The 21,868-nt window shown below is 38.8% G+C and overlaps 1 protein-coding gene and 1 non-coding gene across 2 annotated transcripts in view; one reads left to right on the top strand and one right to left on the bottom strand.

The window, feature by feature from the left end:
* FN1 (fibronectin 1) overlaps window positions 1-21,868 on the bottom strand; it is a 351,744-nt gene that overhangs the window by 133,692 nt on the left and 196,184 nt on the right. The window lies entirely within an intron of this gene.
* Window positions 9,164-9,269, top strand: LOC136307168 (U6 spliceosomal RNA). The gene has a single exon (XR_010725842.1). It is a non-coding gene; the product is annotated as a U6 spliceosomal RNA (small nuclear RNA).

Genomic DNA, 21,868 nt, shown 5'->3' with positions numbered 1-21,868 from the left:
AAACACCACAGAAGCACATGAGATAAAAAAGATAGCAACAGAGGAAAGATGTATGGAATACAACCAAATAAAAACAAAAGATAGAAAAAGGAAAGAGAAGGATCAAACAAGACACAAAACTAACAGAAAGCAAGACATAAAATGGCAATAGGGAACTCACAAGTATCAATAATTACACTAAATGTAAACGGATTAAACTCACCAATAAAAAGGCACAGAGTAGCAGAATGGATTAAAAAAGAAAATCCAACTATATGCTGCCTACAGGAAACTCATCTAAGTAACAAGGATAAAAACAAATTCAAAGTGAAAGGCTGGAAAACAATACTCCAAGCAAATAACATCCAAAAAAAAGCAGGTGTAGCAATACTCATATCGGATAATGCTGACTACAAGACAGGAAAAGTACTCAGAGATAAAAATGGCCATTTCATAATGGCTAAGGGGACACTGAATCAAGAAGACATAACAATTCTTAATATATATGCACCAAACCAAGGAGCACCAAAATATATAAGACAGCTACTTATTGACCTTAAAACAAAAACTGACAAAAATACAATCATACTTGGAGACCTCAATACACCGCTGACGGCTCTAGATCGGTCATCCAAACAGAGAATCAACAAAGACATAGTGGCCTTAAACAAAACACTAGAGCACCTGGATATGATAGACATCTACAGGACATTTCATCCCAAAGTGACTGAGTATACATTTTTCTCCAGTGTACATGGATCATTCTCAAGAATTGAACATATGTTGGGCCACAAAAACAACATCAGCAAATTCAGAAAAATTGGAGTTGTACCAAGCATATTTTCTGATCATAAAGCCTTGAAACTAGAATTCAACTGCAAAAAAGAGGAAAAAAATCCCACAAAAATGTGGAAACTAAACAACATACTTTTAAAAAATGAATGGGTCAAAGAAGAAATAAGTGCAGAGATCAAAAGATTTATACAGACTAATGAAAATGACAATACGACATATCAGAATCTATGGGATGCAGCAAAAGCAGTGATAAGAGGGAAGTTCATATCACTTCAGGCATATATGAACAAACAAGAGAGAGCCCAAGTGAACCACTTAACTTCCCACCTTAAGGAACTAGAAAAAGAAGAACAAAGACAACCCAAAACCAGCTGAAGAAAGGAGATAATAAAAATCAGAGCAGAAATAAATGAATTAGAGAACAGAAAAACTATAGAAAAAATTAATAGAACAAGGAGCTGGTTCTTTGAAAAGATCAATAAAATTGACAAACCCTTGGCAAGACTTACCAAGGAAAAAAGAGAAAGAACTCATATAAACAAAATCCAAAATGAAAGAGGAGAAATCACCACGGACACCGTAGATATACAAAGAATTATTGTAGAATACTATGAAAAACTTTATGCCACTAAATTCAACAACCTAGAAGAAATAGATAAATTCCTAGAACAATACAACCTTCCTAGACTGAGTCAAGAAGAAGCAGAAAGCCTAAACAGACCTATCGGTAGAGAAGAAATAGAAAAAACCATTAAAAACCTCCCCAAAAATAAAAGTCCAGGCCCTGACGGCTATACCAGCAAATTTTATCAAACATTCAAAGAAGACTTGGTTCCTATTCTACTCAAAGTCTTCCAAAAAATTGAAGAAGAAGCAATACTTCCAAACACATTTTATGAGGCCAACATAACCCTCATACCAAAACCAGGCAAGGATGGCACAAAAAAAGAAAACTACAGACCAATATCTCTAATGAATACAGATGCTAAAATACTAAACAAAATACTAGCAAATCGAATACAACAACATATTAAAAAAATAATACATCATGATCAAGTGGGATTCATCCCAGAATCTCAAGGATGGTTCAACATACGCAAAACGGTTAACGTAATACACCATATCAACAAAACAAAGAACAAAAACCACATGATCTTATCAATAGATGCAGAAAAGGCTTTTGATAAAATACAACAGAATTTTATGTTTAAGACTCTCAACAAAATGGGTATAGAAGGAAAATATCTCAACATGATAAAGGCCATATATGATAAACCATCAGCTAACATCATATTAAATGGCACTAATCTGAAGGCTTTCCCCCTTAAATCAGGAACAAGCCAGGGTTGTCCACTCTCTCCACTCTTATTTAATGTGGTACTAGAGGTTCTCGCCACAGCAATCAGACAAGACAAAGAAATAAAAGGCATCCATATCGGAAAAGAAGAAGTAAAGGTATCACTTTTTGCAGATGATATGATCCTATACATCGAAAACCCCAAAGAATCCACAAAAAGACTACTAGAAACAATAAGCCAATACAGTAAGGTCGCAGGATACAAAATTAACATTCAGAAGTCAATAGCCTTTCTATATGCCAACAATGAAACAACTGAGAAGGAACTCAAAAGAATAATCCCCTTCACGATTGCAACAAAAAAAATAAAATACTTAGGAATAAACATAACAAAGAATGTAAAGGACTTATATAATGAAAACTATAAACCATTGTTAAGGGAAATTGAAAAAGATATAATGAGATGGAAGAATATACCTTGTTCTTGGCTAGGAAGAATAAATATAATCAAGATGGCTATATTACCCAAAGCAATATACAAATTCAATGCAATTCCCATCAAACTTCCAATGACATTTTTTAAAGAAATAGAGCAAAAAATCATCAGATTTATATGGAACTATAAAAAACCCCGAATAGCCAAAGCAATCCTAAAGAAAAAGAATGAAGCTGGGGGCATTACAATACCTGACTTCAAACTCTATTATAGGGCCACGACAATCAAAACAGCATGGTATTGGCAGAAAAATAGACACTCAGACCAATGGAACAGAATAGAAAGTCCAGAAATAAAACCACATATATATAGTCAAATAATTTTTGATAAAGGGGCCAACAACACACAATGGAGAAAAGAAAGCCTCTTCAATAAATGGTGCTGGGAAAACTGGAAAGCCACATGCAAAAGAATGAAACTGGACTACAGTCTCTCCCCCTGTACAAAAATTAACTCAAAATGGATCAAAGATCTAAACATAAGACCTGAAACAATTAAGTACATAGAAGAAGACATAGGTACTCAACTCATGGACCTGGGTTTTAAAGAGCATTTTATGAATTTGACTCCAATGGCAAGAGAAGTGAAGGCAAAAATTAATGAATGGGACTACATCAGACTGAGAAGTTTTTGTTCAGCAAGAGAAACTGATAACAAAATAAACAGAAAGCCAACTAAATGGGAAATGATATTTTCAAACAACAGCTCAGATAAGGGCCTAATATCCAAAATATACAAAGAACTCATATAACTCAACAACAAACAAACAAACAATCCCATAAAAAAATGGGAAGAGGATATGAACAGACACTTCTCCCAGGAAGAAATACAAATGGCCAACAGATATATGAAAAGATGCTCATCTTCTTTAGCTATTAGAGAAATGCAAATCAAAACAGCAATGAGATACCACCTCACACCTGTTCGATTAGCTATTATTAGCAAGACAGGTAATAGCAAATGTTGGAGAGGCTGTGGAGAAAAAGGAACCCTCATCCACTGTTGGTGGGAATGTAAAGTAGTACAACCATTATGGAAGAAAGTATGGTGGTTCCTCAAAAAACTGCAAATAGAACTACCTTATGACCCAGCAATCCCTCTACTGGGTATATACCCCAAAAACTCAGAAACATTGATACGTAAAGACACATGCAGCCCCATGTTTATTGCAGCATTGTTCACAGTGGCCAGGACATGGAAACAACCAAAAAGCCCGTCAATAGATGACTGGATAAAGAAGATGTGGCACATATACACTATGGAATACTACTCAGCCATAAGAAATGATGACATCGGAACATTTACAGCAAAATGGTGGGATCTAGATAACATGATACGAAGCGAAATAAGTAAATCAGAAAAAAACAGGAACTGCATTATTCCATACGTAGGTGGGACATAAAAGTGAAACTAAGAGACATTGATAAGAGTGTGGTGGTTACGGGGGGGAGGGGGGAATGGGAGAGGGAAAGGGGGAGGGGGAGGGGCACAAAGAAAACAAGATAGAAGGTGACAGAGGACAATCTGACTTTGGGTGACGGGTATGCATCATAATTGAACGACAAGATACCCTGGTCTTGTTATCTTTGAATATATGTATCCTGATTTATTGATGTCACCCCATTAAAAAAATAAAATTATTTAAAAAAAAAAAAGAGAATATCTTGTTTTTGATGATGATAGTTACATTGAACCATTGCCACATATCAAAAGGCCCATATCTAAAAAACAAATGTGTTTGAAGTGGTGGAGATGAAGTACAGGACAGGCAGTATAGGATTCAGCGACCTAGACTTCCCCACTTAAGGCGCTTGTTCAACAATGAACATTGTGCTCATTTTATAGTGTTGGTTTCCATTTTCATTGTTTAAAAAAAAAAACCACCCAACTCTGAAATAATTTTAGGCTTACAAAGAGTTGTAAAACTAGTCGGGGCTGTTCCTGTATACACTTTCACTCAGCTTCCTCAGTGTTGCATGACCATAACACAAATATTGAAACCAGGAGATTATTTTGGCACAATACTGTTTCTTTTTTTCTTTTCTTTTTTTTATCAAGTAAGAGGCAAGGAGGCAGAGATGCAGATTCCCGCATGCGCCCTGACTGGGACTCACCCAGCCACCCATATCTGGGGCTAATGTTCTGTCCATCTGGGGCTGCTGCTCTGTTGCTCAGCAACTGAGCTATTTTAGTGCCTGAGGTGAGGCCATGGAGCCATCTTCAGTGCCCGGGGTCAAATTGTTTATTCAAGCCATGGCTGTGGGAGAAGAAGAGAGAGAGAAAGAGAGAGAGAGAGAGAGACAGGTGGAGAAGCAGATGGTCACTTCTCCTGTGTGCCCTGACCAGGAATCAAACCCGGGACTTCTACACACCAAGCCAATGCTCTACTCCTGCACCAACTGGCCAGGGCCACTACTGTTTCAAATAAACTACAGATTCTAGTCAGCTTTCCCTCATTTCTCCACCAAAGAGTCTTTTTCTATTCCAGGATCCAACCAATCCAGGTCCTCACAGTGCTTTGTCATGTCTTCAGTCTCCTCTTATCTACTACTGTTCCTCTGTTTGTCTTTGTTTTTTATGACTCTGAGACTGTTGTAGAGAACTGGTCAGTCATCTTATAGAATATAATATACCCTAATTCTGGCTTGCTTGTTCATGGGTAGAATCAAGTTTGCATTACTGGGAATGATATTACAGAGGTAATAAACCCTTTTCAAGACATTATATCAAAGGGCAGCACATAATGTCCATATACCTTATCACTGCTGATGTTAACTTGAGTCCTTTTCAAGGGGATGTATGCCAGGTTGCTCTACTGCAGAGTTACTTATTTTGGAGGAGATACTTTGAGATGACACAAATATCCTGTTTCTCCTTAAACTTTCCCCCACTAATTTCAGCATCCACTGGAGATGTTTGCCTGCACAAGTATTACTGTGGTGACACAACGGTAGCGCCCTTCTACTTCCTGCATTCCTTTAGCACTTATTAAATAAGATTCCTCTATAGAGAAGTGTTGTTCCTTGGCTGCCATTTGCGTATTTATTTAATTACTATTTATATCAATAGGTGCTCAAGAATATATATTTTATTTGGGGGGTTAACTTCAATTATATTTAACTGAATTTTTTGTTGTTGTTGTTGGTTTTATAAAATCTCGAGTTACAGATACCTGGACCAAGAATACCCACTGTAAATACTTAAATCAAAATTCTGGAACCTAGTTAGGCCCAATCGTGTAACAGAATTGTTTAAGAGAATTCTGTCATAACATGCTTGTCTCTGTGTGTGATCTATACTAGACTTGCATGTACATGCTCAATAAATATCAAATAAATTAGTAATTGCTTAGAATTAAACACTTATTAAGATATCAAAGTATAGTAGATACCTATGTTGAATAAAGATAATGGCCCTGACTTATATATTGATACATTAACGGTATTACATTTTAGCAGGCTTTTATTCCACCATAGTACACATGATCAAGGAACAAGAAGTTTCTCTCCAGAACACAGTTTAAGTACCATCATTGTATCATACATCAAGATAGTAATCTTGAGCCCAGGGTTAAGGTGGAGTCTGCTAAATATTTTGGTAGAGATACTTTGATACTATGTTAATATCCAACTCCTCCTTAAACTACGAATTTTACCCACTAAATCCATTATTCCATACTTTTATTTAGTCAGTTACAAGATCCAATGAGTTCAAAATACTTTTTGACTAAATAATTAGATATCTCCTCAGAAAAATGTACTAACCTGACATGGTATAAAAGTTTAGGTAAAAGTATACATAATTTTCATAAAACTCAAGGCTTCTTCTGTTACTCAGGTGTTTTAGTTAGATAAAAATAAATGGCTTTTGCCTAAATTATTCAGGTAAGTACAGTTGACCCAGATGTAGCATTATATGCTTGGCCAGTTTTTCAAAGATAAATTTTAGTATTTATTATAATATCTTTTTATGATATAAAAAATACTTTCTCCTGCAATAATCCCCTACTATAGTGAATAATCAAACTGTTTAAACTACTTTCTCTGATGCAATTTAAAAAAAGATAATGAAAACTCCTGGCCCTGGCCAGTTGGCTCAGCGGTACAGCATTGGCCTGGCATGTGGAAGTCCTGAATTTGATTCTCTGTCAGGGCACATAGGAGAAGCGACCATCTGCTTCTCCACCCCTCTTCCTCCCCTTTTCTCTCTCTCTTTCTAGTCTCTTCCTACGGCCAATGGCAAGTTGGCCCCAGGCACTAAGGATGGCTCTATGGCCTCTTCTCAGGTGCTAAAATAGCTTGGTTGCCAAGCAATTGAGCAGAGGCCCCAGATGGGACTTGCCGGATGGATCCCAGTTGGGGTGCATGCGGGAGTCTGTCTCTCTGTCTCCTTGCCTCTCTAGCTCTCACTTAATAAAAAAGAAAAAGAAAAAAGAAAAATCCTGAGTTCAGATTCTAGGCCAAAAGTCTGCCCGTTTGGGGAGAAAAGAGTAATAAAAAATTGCTACCACTTACATTCCCGGGAATTATTTTACAGCATCATATACATTTAAAACTTCTTGAAGGCCCTGGCCGGTTGGCTCAGCGGTAGAGCGTCGGCCTAGCATGCGGAGGACCCGGGTTTGATTCCCGGTCAGGGCACACAGGAGAAGCGCCCATTTGCTTCTCCACCCCTCCGCCGCGCCTTCCTCTCTCTCTCTTCCCCTCACGCAGCCAAGGCTCCATTGGAACAAAGATGGCCCAGGCACTGGGGATGGCTCTGTGGCCTCTGCCTCGGGCGCTAGAGTGGCTCTGGTCGCAACATGGCGACGCCCAGGATGGGCAGAGCATCGTCCCCTGGTGGGCAGAGCGTCGCCCCATGGTGGGCGTGCCGGGTGGATCCCTGTCGGGTGCCTGCGGGAGTCTGTCTGACTGTCTCTCCCTGTTTCCAGTTTCAGAAAAATGCAAAACAAAAACAAAAACAAACGAACAAAAAAAACTTCTTGAAAACTCTAGAAAACAGAGAGTCAATATTACAACATAGATCAAGCAAAAAGATGTTAATTAAAATTAACCTTTAGGAAAAAATATTCCTGTCACACTCTGATTTAATTTTCAAAACAATTTTTAGACTTCATAGTTCATTACCTAAGAAATTCATCAATCCTTTGAAAACCCCATCATTTTCACTACACTGGACACTCAGCTGTGGTTGAGTCCATGTAGAGTAGGGCTGAGAACTTAGCAAAATCCTTATATGTTCATAAAACTATTATGTATAAAACTGCCTCTAATGATTAATAAATAACATAGAGGGATAGAAGAAATTAAGTGGGAAAATGCAGCTAATATGTACATAAAAAGTAAAAACAGGCAAAAGTTGTAGTCTCATGCTTGAAATAGCTTTAAGGAAATGCCCCAACAAGTCTAAAACATTACACTTTACTTGCATCCAACTTTAAGTGCTTCAAACATTTCTGTTGAACGCAAAGTCATCTGGACCATTCAGAGAACTGGAAAGTTGGGAAGAAAGTCACTGCTACAAAATTTTTTTCGTGACCTAAAATATGTCACTACTCTCTTAAGGACCTACGTTCTTAAACTCCACATCTATAAAATCAAAATTATGTTGCCTCCTTGCTTCTCAATGTTGTCATGAAGGTTATTCAATAAGAGCAAAGCATTTTAAAACAATGAAATTGGATCCTCGGTAATAAAGTCAAATGTCAGTATCTGTTCCCAGGAGATATGGTAAATTTTTCTCTTCTTGGAGACTTTATGAAGTCATTTGTCCTGAAAGTTTGTAACATCCACAGGTCTGAAGGGAGAATATCAGATTAAATTCCTTGACATCCTTTACAGCTTTATTCTCTTATAAATTAAGTGCTGCTTTCATGTAACAATTCTCAGTAAGGTTTTTTCAGTGCTGTGTGCTCTATCACCCACCCTTGCCTTTTCAAATCATTCTCTAGATTGCAGCCACAGTGATCTTTCTAAGGCACAGATGCAAAGATGTCAGAAACATACCCCTCTTAAGTCCCTTGAATGCCTTTTCTTTGTGTTTAGGGAAAAGAGAACTCCATAGTCCACCATATGTACTACAGTCAAAACCTAGTATGGATGGTCTGACGCTTCCTTACACCCGCCTTCTCCCGAGTTCTCTCCAGCGTCCTCTTTCAGCGCCTCCTCGCCACGCTCCCTCCCACCCCGGGCCCAGGGCCTGGCACCCCCTTCCTATCCTCTCCAAGACTATAGTCACTAACTCTTTTTTTTTTTTTTTTGGTCACTTCCTCAAAAATACCTAATCCACATCCATAACACTGTGTTTCTCCCCTTGGTCGCACTTATTATTGTTCCAATTTACATTTTTGTGTGTTATTTCCTTGCTGTGTATCTCCCTGACTGGACTGTACACACATAGGATCCTTGACATTTTGGAATCGTGTGTGTCCCAGGGCCTGAACAGGACGTGGCTTAACGAAGACTGTCAGTGCATTGTTGTTGGATGGATAACGTTGACTTAAATCACTGCTATTTTCCATGTAAGTGAAGGCAGCCAGGGGGAAGAAGCTCCCTTTGGGCATCACCTCTGGACACGCCGCAAAGAAGCACAGCAATGTACTCGCTTTGGCAGCACATGTACTAAAACGTCCGAGATACGGAAAGATTAGCATGGCCCCTTCGCAAGGATGACCCGAAAATAAGCAAAGCGAAATACTGGTAACAATGCCGATAGCTTTGCAAGATCTTTCTTTCCATAAGATAACCTTTAAAAAAAACAAAACACACAAAACAAAACAAAAACACTTCTTTTAGAGCCTGGCCTCTTTTTCAAGAACACAGCTGCCCTTGATCTTAGCAAGAAATGGAAATGCAGTGATGGTCTGCAGCCATTGTGGAACCGCGTTCGTTCGTGGGTCTCAGAGCTGCCCCTGAGGGGATGACAGGCCAGCCTGCTGAAAGGTCTCACCGAGTGTTCCATCATTTTCTATTACGTGCTAACGCTTTCCTCTACTCTCTTTAATCCTCTTGTGGGAAAACGCTAATCATTCCAGCTTCCCATTGCTCAAATCCTCTGGGTACCTTGTTTCTGGAAGGGCAAGAGAAAACAGCGAAAATTCTTATCAAAAGTATCCTGGGTGGGATATATTTCCTATTTCAATGAAGATTAAGTCTGTTCTTAAATGTTAGCACATCTTTAAAAATATAAATCTACTGAAGGGGACTTGACTTGGGGTGGTGAACACACAATGCAGTCAGTGTACAGATAGTGTATTTTGGAATGGCACACCTGAAGCTTACGTAATTTTATTAACCAATGTCACCCCAATAAGTTCAATTAAAAAATAAAAATCTATTAAAAAGGAAACAAACTTCTGAGTTAGCCACGTCTCAGGGAAATAGATTTGGGCTACATGAATTCCAGGGCTTCGGAGCAGCTCTCTGAAGTAGAATAAAAACAAACAAGAAAATGTATCCGTTCAGCCCCAAACACCTGGGAGGAAAAAATCATGCATTCTCTTTGAGGTCAGAAAGGAGTCATTCTACCCTTGAGCAAGGTGACTTCTTTGGGTCTCTTGTTATTTTCTTTAATAGCATAGATATTTATTTCCATTCTCTGTTTCATCCTGTGGGGTTCTTTTTCCTTATATTTATTTATATTTTCCCCAGTTTTATTGAGATAGAGCACTAACATATATCATATGTAAGTTTAAGGTGTACAATGTGATGATTTGATAGACATATAGATTGCAAAATGAGGTTAGTTAATATCTCCATCCCTTCACATAACTAGCGTGTGTGTGTGTGTGTGTGTGTGTGTGTGTGTGTGTGTGTGTTTGGAGTCAGAACATTTATCTTAATAACTTTCAAGTATATTATACAGTACTATTAACTATAGTCACCATGCTGTACTTTAAATCCTAGAACTACCTAGGGATTTATCTTATAGCTAGGAGTTTGTGCCTTTTGACAAACATCTCCCATTTCTCCTATTTTCCAGCACCTAGCAATCTCCATCCTACTCTCTATTTCTTTGATTTCAGCTTTTTTTAGATCCCATATGTGAGAATATGCAGTGTTTGTCTCTGACTTATGCCACTCAGAATAATGCCCATATTACTGCATTTCATAGGATTTCCGGCTTTTATGTGGCTGAATAATATTTCATTGTATAAATATGTACCACATTTTTTTCATTCGTTTGCTGATGGGCACTTACAGTACATTGTTCCCACATCGTGGGTGTTGTGAATAATGCTGCAATGAACTAGAGATGCAAACCTCTCTGAAATAGTGATTAAATTTCTTTTGGATTGCTGAATCAAATGGCAGTTCTATTTTTAATTTTTTGAGGAGCCTCAACCCTGTTTGCGAAGGTGGCTACACCACCAAGGTACAAGAGTTCCCTTTTCTCCACATTCTCACCAACTTGTGTTACCTCTTTTCCTTTTGATAATAACCATTCTAAATGGTATGAGGTGATGTCTCACTGTCATTTTAACTTGCATTTCCCTGATGATTAGTGACACTGAGCATCTTTTCATGTATCTGTTGGCTGTTTGCATATCTTTTTTGGAAAACTGTCCTCTTTGGCCCATTTTTTAAAATTGTATTTTCACTTTGTTTTGTTTATGCTGGGTTTTTTTGTTTGTTTTTGCTATTGAGTTGTATGAGCTCCTTATATGTTTTGGACATTAACCTTTAATTAAATAGGTGGTTGCTAATATTTTCTCTCATTCCTTAGGTTGCTTTTTTTATGTTGCTGATTGGTTCTTTTACTGGGCTAAAGCTTTTTACTTTGATGTAGTCCTACTTGTTTATTTTTGGTTTTGCTGCTTACACTTTTGGTGTCATATCCAGAAAAACATTCTTGCTAAGGTCAAGATCAAAGAGCTTTTTCTCTATATTTTCTTTTAGTAAATTTAGAGTTTCAAGGCTGCATTTTAGTCTTTAATACATTTTGAGTTAATTTTGTGAGGGGAGTAACATATGGTCTAATTTTGTTTTTCTGCATGCAGTTATCCAGTTTTCCCAGCACCATATACAGGAAGGACTATCCTTTCCTCATGGAGTCTTCTTGGCTCCCTTGTCAAATATTAAATAACCATATATGAGTGTGTTTATTTCTGGACTCCTCATTCTGTTCCATTGGTTTATATGTCTATCTTTATGCCAGTACTATAGCAGTGGTCCCCAACCTTTTTTGGGCCATGGACCGGTTCAATGTCAGAAAATATTTTCACGGACCGGCCTTTAGGGTGGGACAGATAAATGTATCACGTGACCAAGACAAGCATCAAGAGTGAGTCTTAGATGGATGTACAGAGGGAATCTGGTCATTTTTTTAAAAATAAAACTTTGTTCAGACTTAAATATAAAAAAATGGAAATAATGTAAGTTATTTATTCTTTCTCTGCGGATTGGTACCAAATGGCCCACCGACCAGTACCAGCCCACGGCCTGGGGGTTGGGGACCACTGCTATATAGTGTTGATTACTATAGATTTGTAAATACAGTTTGAAATTAGGGAGTGTGATTGTGATCTTCTCTCTCAAGATTGCTTTGGCTATTCTCTGTGATTTTATCCAAATTTTAGGTTTTTTTAAAATCCTATTTCCCTTAAAAATATCATTGGAATTTTGATAGAGATTACATTGAATATATAGAAGGCCTAGTGTAGTATGGCCATTTTAACAGTATTAAGTCTTGTGATGACGAACATAAGGTACCTTTCTATTTATTTCATTTGTCTTGTAAATTTTCACCTCCTAGGTTAAATTTATTCCTAAGTATTTTATTATTTTTATGCTATTGTAATTCTCATTATTTAATTTATCAGTTTTTCATGCATTCCTTCTAGAACGTAAGCTATTTGAGGGTAGGATGTTATTATCCAAAGTATGGACCACTTTAGTAAAACTGTATGCTTAAATGATTGATTTAAGTCATTCCCAAATATAAATTTAATAAGAGTTTCTGTACCAGAAACTAGTTTAAGCACTTTATACATAGGTTAACTATTTTATCTTGCATCTTGTAGTTGCAACCTCAGCAATGTATTCGCTCCGAACGAAGAGCAGGCTTTGGTGAAGGCCATCCATCCATGGAGCACCAAGCAAACACTCAGATCAATCCTGACCAATAATAGTGTGACAAATATCCCAGCCAAACTGCTCACACCGCCCATTGTCACAATATGTAAGGCGTCTAACTCAATGCCACAGAAGTACTAGAATGAATAAAACATGGCTCACTCTCCAAAGAGCTCTTCGTGTTTAGGGACTGATGAAATCTCCTACTCCCTTTACCAGCACATTTTCCTTTCTGGAACTCCCAAAATGCTGGCAGCCAATTTTAGATTATTAGGTGAGAAATTGAAGACATTTTTTCTGGGGAAACTGATCCACTGAGAAGAAAAGACTTGAGAAATTATTTTGGTAGTTTTTTTACTGAGAGAGCCAGACCCCACATTCAATTGCCCTGTGGCCAAGTCCACAACTTGGCAAATTGTGTCCAGAAACAACTCCTAATAGTATTTCTTTTAAAAATGAACAGCCAGACACCACCAGTTAAACAAGAGAATCTTCCACATGAAATGCAGAGCCTGAACAAACAGAAAAAGGAAACACAAAGAAAACAATGATAAGGGTAGAAGCAAAAGGAAACTCTAAAGCTTAAATCAATTTTCTTAGAAAGGTAAGAGCAGATGCTGCAACAATCTCAAAGATACAGCGCCCATAAAACAAGCAAGGAACGCTTTACTACAAAAAAAAAAAAAGGAAAATGAAAAGTATGATGCAGAAATAAACCTTTCAACATGTAGAGGAGGCAAAACTTCAAAACTTTTGCTCTACCCATTTAGGATTTCCTGCTGAGCCTCAGAAGTAATTTGCATAAAACAGATTAACAGGGGAAAGCATGCAAACCTTATTTTTACATGTACACTGAAGACTCTGCAGAAAAGTAAAGACTCAGAAAGTGGTTAGACTGCCTGACCTGTGGTGGCGCAGTGAATAAAGTGTCGACCTGGAAATGCTGAGGTCGCTGGTTCGAAACCCTGGGCTTGCCTGGTCAAGGCACATGTGGGAGTTGATGCTTCCTGCTCCTCCCCCTTCTCTCTGTCTCTCTCTTTCCTCTCTCTCTCTCTCTCCCTCTCTCTCCCTCTCTCTCTCTCCCTCTCTCTCTCTGTCTCTCTCTCTCTCCCTCTCTCTCTCCTTTCTAAAATGAATAAATAAAAAAAAAAGAAAGTGGTTAGACCAAATGTTTATATACTAGGTTGAATGAAAGTAGTAAGTGTGAAAAAGTAACTGAAATGCGTAAGGAAGCATAAAGAAAATAGTGGTTATTCTAACAAGATTTATTTGTAAAGGTCCTTTTCAGCCTCAGTTTTTAGTCTCTGGTGATAAGAATGTTCTTTACCACCAGGTCAGGGAGAGCCCTTTCACATGAGGGTTTTAGCTCCTGTTTTGAAAAAGAAAAAGGAAGGTCAGAGTGCCTTTCTCACACCCGTTAAGTGCCTTCATCACCAAAGAGAAATCTAGCATCCAAATAGTAATAGTTCTATAAGTAGAAGACAGCAAAGGAGATCACTAAAGGATGAAAACAAGAATATTTTCTGGGACTTAAAGGCTTGAATTTCTAACTAGGTCCTACAGTGTGATCATATGGCACCACCTGTGCTCATCATTAATTCTAGAAAAAAGCAACAGTTGTGCAAGAAGAGATGCACAGTTATTGTATTCATGAACAATGTCTCAGCTGTGAATAATGTTTCTATAACCATTGTAATGGTTCAATTGTTCTTAATAAAAACTGTTAAATATCTATATAGAGGGTGTGTGTGTGTGTGTGTGTGTGTGTGTGTGTGTGTGTTAGCAGTAGGGATAAAGGTTGATTGATATTTGTAAGAAAGCAAAAATCCTCTTCTTCCATGGTATGAAATAAACAGAAAGTGACTAAAACTTAAAATCAAGTAATCAATTCAAGAAGCATGAAATTTGAAAATAGGGAGGTGAATACCAGAAGATGCAGCTTAAACAGTTGAAAGTGGTTGCCTCTGTGTAGCAGAAATTGGGAGCTTTTTATTATAAGCCAAGTAATTTTTGTTTTTAAATTATGTCCAATTATTACTTTAATAATAATTAGATTGTAATTTTAATGGGTATACAGAAGTAGAGTAGTCTGGAAAGAGTGCCGATTCTGTCCAGGTTTCCCTGGGTGACATTCCTTATCATGCTAAATATATAAACATGAACTTGTAGTCCTTAGCTTTGCAGATTCAAAACCCTAATTTTACCTGCACATAAAAAGCAAGTCCGTCTCTGGGAGAAGCACTGAAACTCACTTAGTCACCCTCATGAGACGAGGTATAACAATTTAAGATGAGATCCCAGTACACTGGTAGCCAGTATGCCTAATGCCTACAAATATGGTACATTCCTTTTCTATGGTAAAGCAACATGGTTAGGTAAGTGGGAATCATTTACACTAAAAAATGACTGGAAGGTCCAGAATCCTATGTACTCACTACAAAATCTCCCTCTCGGGAGACTTACCTAGGAAAAAAGATAGTTAGAAGGTTATTTGGAACCAGAACTAAACAAATACAATGAATTGAATGTTGAATGGCTTTATCCTAAACTATTACAACAATTCTGCAAGGTAGTGTTACCCATTGCCTTGAATCTTCAGGATATTTTCTTCCTATAAGAATAAGAAACTGATACTCAGAAAATTAGTTCTCCTGAGGTCACACAGCTAGCTGGGATTCGAATAAGGTTTGTCTGGTTGATAATATTTCGATTATGCCACACTATTTTATCTTCCCAAAATAACCAAAGAGGTTATTTTTCCCCTTTATTTGTGATGAATGGCTTTTTAACTACACCATTTTCAAAATATAAAAAGTTAAAAATAAAATAAGAAAATGAATATTTAATGAGGGCCTACTATGTAAAGCTCTGTGCTAGCAATTTTTCAATTCTTTTCTATTTTATGTTTGTTTATTAAGTGCATTTATGAGTCTTTATATACTTTTAGATATTATTGTTTATTACACATCAACAGTAGTTAGTAACAGCATGTAATAAAGGTCACAAGTTATTTTGTATTATTAAACCAGACATGGGCATTTCCATTGCCATGTTTTGGAAATTTGTTGGCATTTTTACTACTGTGAAGTTAATTGCATAAAACACATCCAAAAAGGTCTAATGCATCTCCAATGAGTAATGCCACAGTCATTTCAGAAAATGAAATTGGAAGTAATAACACATTATATTCTGTTACCACCATTGCTCTAAAGCTGGACTTTAATGAGCCAAACTCTATAATCTGCTTGAGCATTTATAGACCTCAAGAGGAGAACTCTATAGCTTCGGGCGAGAAGCAGCCACAGAATGTCCCTCACTCACGCAAGAACGGTGCTGGGTATGGCTGCCCTGTGGGTAAGCTCATCAACTGTGCCACTTGCAAGGGGCACGGCCCGAGACAGGAGTAGTACTCCCCAAGTAAGCCACTAGATATTAAGAGGTATATAAAATCCATCAACTTTTCCCCGTTTTATTGTGAAGAAATGAGAACAGAGTAGCCAGCTATTAACTACACTGCCAGTATAGAGAAGTCGCCTTACAAACATTTACCATATTTTTCTTGTGAAAACTATCTCTATACCTTGAGAGGGTGGGCAAAAGGAAGCAAGAAAGACAAAAAGGAGAAGCAAACAACTAAGATGGTGCCAGGAATTCCACCTGCCATCTCTCAATATGCTGAATAGATGCCCAGGATGAGTAAGAGACATAAATCTGTTCTTTCAGTTTATCTCAGTTCCTCCGAGCTGTTCATAGTGTGAGAATCAGATGCACTCAATAGACTTCTGGTACCCAGACGTGAAAGACAGTTTTCTTTTAACATAGCCCCTAAACAGAAGCCAGCTCCTTCATCTGGTGTTTGACTGACTAAAGAACAAGCAACTTCTTCCAAAGTTGGAGGAGACACTAGCTGGGCTGAATTCAGCTATGAGACAGTGCAGTGGCTTCAGACTTGGCATTGTCATAAATGAGTTTTGAAAGTAACTTTGAGGAGAGGTAGTTTTTTTTCTTGCTTGCTAACTTGAGACCCTAAACCTGACTTAAGATGAAACCCAGCTATACCAGATGCTAAACAGACAGGGCAAACCATGAGTGACAAGCTAGTCAAGTCACTGAGGGACTCAGGAAGATTTTAAGATTCTATAAAGACAAAAGTTATAATGAGGATACTGGCTATTCTAACACGTGCCTAGAACACCATAACTCTGAGGCTCACTCACTTCAAAGACCAGGAGTTCTATGCATTGAATAGAGAACAGAAGACAATTCCAAAAAAAGATTCAGGTGTAATTCATATTAAAAATAAGACTAAAGCTATCACATATCAGATATTAAACTTGGCAGTCCTCTATTTTAACTTGTGCTATAAAGTAAATGTCTTCCTTATTATTTTAAATATTTGCTAATTTAAAATAACATGATCTGAAGAGTATTGGGTTATTTCTAAACCTGTGGTAGTGAGCTAAAAAGGGGCAAGAGAGCCAGTCCCTAACTAGACATTTGCTTTCCACAGCTCAAGATGTGTTAGTTCATCGCCATGGAAACCTGTCTTTGTTCTGGGAATGAGTCACTTGTATATATCCTCTTGGCCAAACAAATGTAAATCAAAAGCCTACTCAAGGTCCTTGGGATTACTCAAGATAGTAATGATTTAATACAAGAGGAAGCACATTAAACTAGAATGATAAGTATTTCATTTCAGAATGTAAAAGATATTCTTGTGGTTAAAAATAAAAAAGATACATCTTACTATACATCTATTAGACTTTTACCCCTCACCCTCCCAAAAAAGAAAAAGCACCTCTGGGTACATCAAGTATTATCAGAGGAGTTTCTGCAATTCTCACACATCACTAGTGAGCATGGAAAATGGTATGGCCACTCTGGAAATCAGTTTGACAGTTTCTAATAAAATTGAACAAATAATACCATACAACCAAGAAATTCCACTTAGAAGTATTTGCCCAAGGATAATGAAAACTTACATTCACACAACCTGTCCGTGAATTTCCCAAAAGCGGAAACAATCCAATGTCCTCTTTCAGCAGGTGGACAGGTAGACTGTGTACCTCCATGTGGTGAAAAACTACTGAGCACTGAGAAGGAATGGATCATTGTACCAACAGAAATGAATCTCCGGTGCACAGTACAAAGTGAAAGAAAATGACTCAAACGTAGTTCCAATTAAATGACATTCTGAAAAATGCAGAACTTTTGGATCAGAAATCATATCGGTAATTGACAAACATTAGACCTGGAAAGAGGCTTTGACTACGAAGGGACAAAATTCTTAGTGTAAGGACACTGTTCTGCATCCTGATTGTGGTGCTGGTTATATGACTATGTGTTTGTCAGAACTTACACAACTATACACTGAAGAAAAGTGAATTAAAAATAAAAATAATTTTAATATATACAATTCCACAAAAAGATTTGTTTAAAATGCAGCAGCAGATTCACCTAGCAGGTCAGCAGTCTGAATTTCAGTGAAAGAGTAGAAGTGGTTACGAGATGAGGATGAGGAAACTTAAAAATATATGACGGCAGCCGGGGTCCAAGGAAAGGATTGTCAGAAGGGAATTCTCTGTGACAAAATCTAGGCAAGAGTGCAGCCATGATAAATGGATGAATTTCATTACTAGACTATCAGCTCCAATTTATTTTAGAAAACAGTTTCAGAATTGTGCATTGATTTTCATCTCTGGAATGCAGGCTTAGAAAAAAATATTTCATATAACAAATGTGTACAGACAGTTAACAAAACGAAATATGCTTGAAATTGATTTTAATTGAACTTTTCATTTTCCTCAGCATTCCATACAGCTGTTCCATAGGAAAATACTTTTAATAAAAATATTTTATAAATATAATATATTTGAAATAACATGCTATTTGATTTTTTTTTTTTTTGTATTTTTCTGAAGCTGGAAATGGGGAGGCAGTCAGACAGACTCCCGCATGCACCCGACCAGGATCCACCCGGCACGCCCACCTGGGGGCGATGTTCTGCCCATCCGGGGCGTCTCTCTGTCTCGACCAGAGCCACTCTAACGCCTGGGGGAGAGGCCAAGGAGCCATCCCCATTGCCTGGGCCATCTTTTGCTCCAATGGAGCCTCGGCTGCAGGAGGGGAAGAGACAGACAGAGAGGAAGGAGAGGGGGAGGGGTGGAGAGGCTGATGGGCACTTCTCCTGTGTGCCCTGGCCGGGAATCGAACTCTGGACCTCCGCACGCCAGGCCGACGCTCTACCACTGAGCCAACCGGCCAGGGCCACTATTTGATTTTTAAAAGATGTTCTTCTCCCCTCTCATCGTATGGGTAGTCCTGTAAATCAGTGGAGGACAACCGGCATGCCTAATAAGAGGTGACTACTTGGAAGTGGATTTCAGATAAAGACAGAAGCCAGAAGCCCAGCACAGCTAGACTAATGTACACTAGTTATTCAAGGGGGGATGAAGAATTAAGAAGCTTAAAAGGCAGCTCAGAGATCACCTAAGTTTCCCTCTCATATTACACATGAAAAAAACTGAGGTCAAGAGGTCTAAAGTGCCTTTTTAGAAGTCATAGAATCATTAAATTGTTTAATCTAGATAGATTTCTGCATCAAAGTACAGTGTTTGTTGTTTGGGTGGGGGGTTTTTTTGGTTTTTTTTTCTACAAGTGTATGATTTGCTGTCCTTTCTAAAGCAGGGTATATAGACCTAAATGTACAATTTAAACACTCAGCAGTATACTGAGGGGGTATGTATATTTAGAAATTTTATTAAATCGGCAAGATGTAATCCTCTCTAAACAGTATCCTGTTACTAATAACTATAATTTTGTTATTTTTAGAATTTAGTCAATTGAAAAAAAAATTCATTATTACAAGCTGAGTCTCTCCCACCTCTTGTTTCTGCAAAGCTATATATATATAGCTGATATATATATATATATAATATATATATATATATATCAGCACTGAAACCCGACCAGAGGCATGGGCACTGTGTCACATTTGCATTAAAAATACCGTATTTCCCCAAGTATAAGACACTCCCGTGTATAAGACGCACCTTAATTTTGGGTGCGTTATGAAACTCATCATAGAGTGACGTCACGGAAATGGCACCGTGAGAAGCGCGTCCGACAGCTCTCCCCTAAATCACAACAAATTTATCAACTAGAAACAGAAAAATTTATCCTCGGAGCATTCCGGAGTTCCACACAAACTGAAAGCAAAAGGACTGTTATCACTTGAATCTGAGAGACGAGGGTGTGGAGGAAGCTACCGCAGCGACGCTCATTCAAGCCGCCAGGGAGTGCGCCTGCGGTGAGTCAGCCCATATACTTGGGAACCGCAAGCCGCCGCGAGCGGCCGACCGCGAGCCGCCACGAGCCCCCGCGAGCTGTCGCGAACCCCCGCGAACCGCCACCGCGAGCTGCCGCGAGCCCCCGCGAACCGCCACCGCGAGCGGCCCCCACGAGCCGCCGCGCGCGCGCCCGGTCCGGTTGAGCACCGCTGACGTTCCCAGCGGCCCGCACACTGCGAGTGGGGGTCGCCGGCCACCGGTGCCCAGAGCGCGCCATTCGAGCGCGTGCCTTGGGCATTCCACGCGCCCAGGGCGCCCTACTGGCCCGCACACCCAGGGGGCTCCATTATCCTGCACCTGGTGCGGTCCAGCCGCCAGCGGCGGGGCGAGCGGGAGAGGCTTGGGAGATTCTCTCCGTGGGCGGGGCACCTCACCCAGCCATTCAAGCTAACAATCAAGCGTTGGGGGAGGGGCGCGCGCAGGCAGCCTAAAATACCTTCGGAAACACAGCTGCGACCCAATCACTGAAATTAGCTTAACCCATAAAATCTGCGCACCCTCGGTTCTAATTGATAAGATCTCTCTCAGTTCAGCGACCCAAGACAAGAGGCATAATATTTTTTAGTGCCTCTCGCTAAAGGGGCGGGGGCAACTTCTGATTGATAGAGCCTCCATATTCAGGGATAAACGCTAACAAGAAGGACTTGGCAGATAATAAGGTCTATACTACACTAGTCGTAAGCAGAGACTAGTGCCTCTTCTTCCCTGCAAAAACAGGCTACAAAGTGTGGAAAGCCTGGGTTGAGAGGTCCAACTAAATGATAGGCGCTGAACAGTCACCTTGACAACAATTGACTCCCACCCCTGCCTGATTACACTGGAGGCCCTGACTCTCAGAGCCTTTCCCAAAGCCTTGCACTGAGTGGGGATAGAGTGGGGATTTCCCAGCTCTTTGAGCCTCTTACTCCCCAGGCAGAAGCAGTTGCAGCCTTATAGCTGGATCACCAGGCTGCTAATTCAGAAAGGGGGGACTAGGAGAGAGAATCCAGGAAAGCAAACTCTCTCATCGTTGGACCCTGCAAACGCCAACAAGCCTTTACTTCCAGCAAGACTAAAGCCAATTATATGACATTGCCATAGAATCCCATCAACTGCAAATCCCTACCTAAGAGTGACACAGGGGCAGAGCCTGGGGTACAGAGTCACCGACTAGGAAGAGGGAGAGAAAAGAAAAAGGAAGAAGTTAACCTCTCAAAATCAAGAAAAACTCACAGACTTTACAACTTGATCCACTAATTTTTTTGTGTTGTTATTGTTGTTGTTTGTTTCTTCTATCTTTTTGCCTTTATTTCCTCCACCTCGGTCCTTCTATTCTCTGCCCATCTTATGCTTCCCCTTTCTTGAACTACACTACCCATGAGTGTTGCATTTTATTTTTCTTCTTCATCCTCACCCTCCTTTAAGGTTATACTCCAAAACACTTAACTCTCACTCTCTCCTCTTTTGTTTTTTGTTTTTTTGTCTTGCTTTATTTTGTTTTTTTCTCCTCCTATTTTATTTCTTCCTTCGTTTTTCTCTTTTTCTTATTTTTTCCTTTCTATTCGTTTTTTCTTTTCTCATTTTACTTTCCTCCCATATAATCCTCAATCATGAACAAATTAGTTAATTTGGGACTCAAGGCTTTTCTTTGGCTTTATTTCTCTTTTTTACTTTTGTTTTTATTATTTTTTTCTCTTGTTTGTTTATTTTTGTGGCATTTTGGGTCCTCCCAACCCAAGGTCTCCGTTGTATTTAGTCTTCGCTCCACTTAATACAACAGATTTTTACTTATTATTTTTATTTTTTCTTCTTTATTATTCTTTTTTGGTCCTTTTTTCTGATTCCCTCTTATCCCTCTCATTATATCTCTTAGTTGACCATCACTTACAAGCAAATCATC

The sequence above is a fragment of the Saccopteryx bilineata genome, chromosome 5 (genome assembly GCF_036850765.1).
Source record: "Saccopteryx bilineata isolate mSacBil1 chromosome 5, mSacBil1_pri_phased_curated, whole genome shotgun sequence".
In the NCBI taxonomy this organism is placed as follows: domain Eukaryota; kingdom Metazoa; phylum Chordata; class Mammalia; order Chiroptera; family Emballonuridae; genus Saccopteryx; species Saccopteryx bilineata.
The sequence above is the reverse complement of the archived record's forward strand: the minus strand, read 5'-3'. Positions and strand labels throughout refer to the sequence as shown.